Below are 6,000 nucleotides of genomic sequence, written 5' to 3' on the forward strand. Positions count from 1 at the left end.
GCTCGAATGGTCGAAAGAGGCTAAAGGAAGATGAACTAGTTTTCCTAAAAAACATGAGGAACAAATAGAATTTGATTTGCTTTGAGAAGATGGTAAGCCAAATTCCTTTATTAATTTGTTGACAGTCCGATAGTGAGGGTGACTGAGACAAACATGCCAATTTTAATACGTGAGCTGTTCACCAGCGAAAGCTTGTTTTGGATTCAAGGGTTGACGAAGGGCATAAATTCCGTGCTCACTTAGCCTGTGAAGGAGAAGCTTTTGAGTTTTCTAATCCTTTATAGAAAAATGAGAAGGCCAGAATTCAAAAAAACAATTATTGTTAGTTGTGAATTTTTGGACAGATAATAAATTTTTCAGAATGTTAAGGACATGTAAAATATTATCTAAATGTAATTGACCATTAGCTGAAGAGAGAGAGGCATTGCCAATATGAGAAATGTGCAAACTTTGTCCATTACCAACATGAACTTTATTGTGAACCCCACTTTATTATTCTGATGCCTTAAGGTATGAAATTCTACTCTTACAGGTAATTTTCTTTTTTGAATGGAAGGGTAAAATGGTAAATTTGCATGCATTTCGAGATGTGGCCATTATAAGTGTAAGGGGTGATTTCATTGAAGAGAAATGAGGGTAGAACAGTCATAAAGTAGATTGATAGGGTTAAATCGCTTAAACAGTTACCAAGGGTATAATGGTCTTTTCACACAAATCCATATGAATTAAGTATCCATAGAAGTGCACCAAGCATAAATTAGTCATTTTCTGATGGGATTGATTAATTACCAAGTGTTTAAAAGAAGTAAAATGGCATTAAATGAGTGATAATCATTATGTTGTGGTAGAAATGACCAAAACGCCCTTATATGAAAAATTTATGCCAAACGACCCTTATATCTAACTTTTAATGACCAATCACAATAGATTAGTAATAAAATAAATATCTATAAGGTTTTAAGAGAGAAGAGTAGGCCTTGTACACCCCAAATGCATCATCTTCTTCTTCCTTTCTCAAATCCACCATAAAAGCCACTAATCCAAGCATTTTCTTCTCAAATTTTCTTAGGGTTCCAAGCAATTTCTTGAAGGAGATCAAGATACACCTTAAGAAAATTCAATTTGAAGGGTTAAGGTAATCCCTAAAACCGTAGCTTGATGAGTTTGAATGTATTAAAGCAATTTCATGAGTGTTAATGCTTGTTATAGGTGAAGGTGTTTATTTGGAGCCAAGGAGGAGTGTTTATTTTGAGTTTTGATTGCCAAGGTAAGGGGAAAACCTCCTTTTAAACTATGTTATCAATACCTAGGGTTAGTAAACCTTAATTTTTGTTTTGTTAATTTGATGTATAAAGTTATGGTTTGTATATGTATTGTGTGAATTGGTGTTCGTTGAGGTTTCTGTTGGAAAAGGAGGAGGATATTGCCACTTAAGAGATTTGTAGTTGGATGATGGTTGGCACTTGTTTGAATGTGAAAGGGAGGGTTTTATGTGACTTTTATGACTTGGTTTGTGTTTGGGAAATGCTTGAATGATATTTGAATAATGGCCATACAAAAGAATGCGGCATCCACCTTCGAAATAAAAAAAAAAAAAAATTATGAATTTCTTTGGAAACTTGGTTAAGGCACTAAATAAATCATATGGCCTAACATGAACAAGAATGGTAAAAGACACATAGTGAAATTCCTTATGTATCATGAAATTTTAAGCGAATTAAGAAAATGAGAAATATTAAAGAAATATTCATGACAAGGAACTTCACTCAATTGACTAAAGATTTATGAAAGTGGTCATGGGTATATGCTAGATGAATGAACGTTATGAATGAGTGTGTCCATAAGTTAGCTATAAATGACATGTATGATGAATGCATATGTAATGTTTATGTATGTTAAAGGGAGATGTTATCCTTTATGAATGCATTCTAAATGATAACATATATAGCCTAGTTTAGTTGACTTATGGAGGATTTATGAAATGTTAAAGAAAGGTTTCCATGAGTCTCTTGAGGCGTAAGGCCAAGACCAAAGTAATGGTATATGAATTCCATGAGTCTCTTGAGGTGTGAAACCAAGATCAAAGTAATGAAAATTTTATGAAAACCATGAGTCTTTTGAGGTGGTAATCAAGAACAAGATAAAGGTTCAAATGAATCTGATCGGTTCGTAAAGATAAACGAAATGTCAAATACCTAGATAAAAGAAATAGGCATGTCATGTTTGTGAATGTTGCATAAGTCATATATGTTTAGTGTTTTAGGATGTTTTAAATATACTATGACTTATGTGTATAAGAAATTCAATGTGAATGTCATGACTATGATTTATGTCATATACAATTAATAATATGTTGTGAATTTATGAACGTTATGTATGTGTAAGAAACCCATGAAAGTTAGAATAGCCATATCCCCTTACTGAGTGATTAGCGCTAACCCCACAATGTTTATATGTTTTGCAGGTAAGGATTAAGGCATGAAGATGGGAGAGGATTCCGAGGGATGCTATGAGCATGAAGGAATGTTTTAATACTGACTATTGAATGATTTTGCTAGTATTTAGTGAAGTAATTATGTTCATATTTCATAATGTAGTAAATATGTCCATGTTTTATAATGGAGTAAATATGTTTGTGTTAATAAAAAATCAAATTGCTTGTAAAGTTTGTAAAAGTGTGTATGTTCTTGAAATTTTTACTATGAATTTCATAATTTACTCCAAGAAAGGAAACTATATTATTTGACTTGTAAAATGAACTTATTATAGTTTAGAAATTAAAAAAAAAAAAGTATTTAAATTACAGGTTTATTCTTTAAATAGGGTTTTAAAATAAACTTTTTTCCTAGGCGTGCGTTTTCTTGGTTCTCAATAGCCAAGAGATACTTAGGAAATACCAGCTATGAAGGGGTTTTACATTTATCTTTACCCTTGCATTCATATGCCATGCTTAAATTTGCAAGATCTGGAGTACCATGATAATTGGCAGCAGTATCTGGAAACCATCGGATAAAGTCAGTTGATGCACCGGAATAAACATGGCTGGCCTAAGAATTAAATGATTGGCTAGGAGTATAGAGTCTATGACATCGATCAACAGTATGATTTTGCAATCCACAAATTTGATATGGACCATGCAGACGCTTGTTGTTCTGACTAGTAAAGTCGACGATGTAAGGAGGAGTGGAGCTATTGTTGAAGATAAAGAAGGAGACTATCACATGATGGAGTTTGCTAAGGGAGGTTCTTATGCACTTTTTAGTAGAATTTCATGAGCAACAAGTTGCCCGTGTAATTCATGAAATGGGATAGTTGTCGGTTAAAGATTGAGTGCAGTGATTATACTGTGGTAGTCACCCCCAATGTTACGGTAGATGATGATGATGCTAAATTCTGCTAGGGTAATCTAACGACCAGTGATTGCTAATTCATCCGCAAGTGATTTGGCACGCTGAAGGTATGCACTGATAGATAAGTCATTCTTTTTCAATTCCTGAAGTCCTATATTTAATTGCAATTGATGGTTGTGAGAAACAAAGCCAAAAGCGATGGAGAGGGCTTGCTATACTTGGAAGGAGGTAGAGATATTGATGACATAGAGGAAACTTCTATTAAAGAAGACAATAACCAAGAGAGAAGCATTTAGTCCCGTTGGAACCATGTTTGATATTCAAGATTTGAAATTTCTTGTGGTGCTGTGGTGGTAGAAAGAATTATTTTTGGTGGGGCATGTGAGGAGCCATCAATAAATCTGTTGAGATTTTGATAGTTAAGGAGAGGAATAAATTGAGTTTTCCAAGCTAGAAAATTCTTTGTACTAAGCTTGACAGATAAGGCGTGATGGGCATTTGGAGAAGAAGCAATGGGATTGGCCATAGTTATTTGAATGTTTGAAGGATCTTGAGATGCAATACTCACAACTCTGATGCCATGTAAAAGAAAGAAATGGGCTGGAAAATATTCTGTATTTCTCACGTATAGCTTGAATTACAATATCAACATATAAAGAATTTGCATGAGAAGATAAATAGCAGCTGTACAAGATAATGACAAGAATAACAAGAATGAGATAACAAGATAAAAAACCAAAAGAAGATTGTGATAAGTAGTTGCTGTGATTTGAAATTTGAATGAAGATAGATAAGGCTTAACAATAGGTATTAGGTGTAAGTCAATCCAGTAGTGAGGTGCACTTTGTAATTAGTTAAAGGTACTGTAAGGATAGTTTTGTAAAAGTCTTGGGTCAAGTTGCAACCCAAGTTGCAACACGCAATATGGTTAGTTTGCAATCAGTATATTTTTAGCTCATTCATTCAAGAAATGAAATTCTCACTTTTGTAGTTACACTTCCTCTTCATCTAATTCTCCGTTTATTATTTTTTTTTTTTCAATTTTAGCTCCTTTTTGCTTTCTAGTAAAACCTTTCATGATATCAAAGCCTAAGACACACGTCCATGGCTAATTCAAGTCCTAAGTCTTCTGTTTTTGCTTCGAAATCTGATGTAGAGTAGTTCAGAACTGGAGGCATTCAAAATGCAACAATTCACTGATCACTTCCCACTCTTATGGTAAAACTGGGAGAGAAGAACTACAACTACCGGAGATACAGATCTTACTAGCTTTAGCTTCTCATGATCTAGATGGATTCATTATAGGTATAAATGTTTGTCCTCCTTTATTCGTGATGGAAAAATTGGAAGGAAGTGGTCAATTGTGCAAACAACCAAACCCTAAGTATTTTAGCTAGAAAAAGAGGGATCAGTTTCTTGTAAGTTGCTTGATCTTTTCAATATCATAGTCAACGTTCTGGCATGTGTCAAAATGCAATAGTGCCTATGAAATTTGGAACACACTTGAACTCCATTTTCAATCATTTTCTAAAGCAAGAACATTATACTTAAGGAACATGTTACATGTAACAACTGCTATAAACTAGTACAATGCATGCATAATAACAATAGAAAATGGGCCCAAAACTTTTCCTTTTTATTATAAGTCATACGTCTTTTATACACAAAGAACGTCATTTACAAAAATGCCATTTTAAAAGACAACACAGGGGAAACAGTGTAGCTATTGCTCCTCGCTTACCAACGCCCCTCTGACTGCATCATCACCTAGATCCTACATCCACAAAGGAAAATAACGGGGTGAGCACAAAATAATGCTTTGATGATGTATCTTTTTCTAAATTATTTTTTTTTATATTATTTAAATATAGAATGGTATAAGGATAAGTATTGTTAATTCTATGATAAGATTGGTTTACAACCCAATCTTACAAATTATCTCTTATAACCCCGATGTGATAGCTTGCAATTGGTCAACTTGTATTTGGACGGGCAGGACCTATAGTGAGCAGACGAGACCACTTGTGAGCTGACCGATTACAAGTTGTTCGTCCGTGTGTTGAGAAAAGTTTGTGAGATTTGGTTGTAAGTGTAGTATTACCCTTTAATTCTAATTTACCCATACTCGATGTTGACAAGTCCTACAGCTCAGAGGCTTCTAGACCTGTCTTTATTCTTTACTTATAAGTCAAATGATGGCCCAAAAGGGAAACCAAATCATTTCGGCTCCGTTTGGTTCCTTTTGGGAATACTACTATTAGTATTCCTAATAAAGTTAAACAGTATAAATTGCAAAAACTCCAATATTATTCAATATTATTCAACTTTTTTAAACCCTTAAATTTGTTAATTTTTAAATACCCCTAAATATTTTTTTTAGAAATTATAAAAACACCCCAACAACCCATGTTTACCAGATTCTGGCCACTATTGTCAAAAGATGGCCAAAATCTGGTAAAACGGCGCACTGCCAGCTGAATCTGGCCGGTAGTGCGTCGATCTAGCCTTTTCCGCCAGATCCACGTGGATCTGGCTGGAAAAGGCCAAATCTAAGGCCAAAGATCTGGCTGACGACCATATGTTTGGCCGTCTTTGACGATTGGTTATAGCCAAAGATCTGGCCGTCTAAGGCCAAAGATCTGGCTGACGA

Source organism: Pistacia vera, unplaced genomic scaffold, assembly GCF_008641045.1.
Source record: "Pistacia vera cultivar Batoury unplaced genomic scaffold, PisVer_v2 Contig237, whole genome shotgun sequence".
Classification (NCBI taxonomy): Eukaryota; Viridiplantae; Streptophyta; class Magnoliopsida; order Sapindales; family Anacardiaceae; genus Pistacia; species Pistacia vera.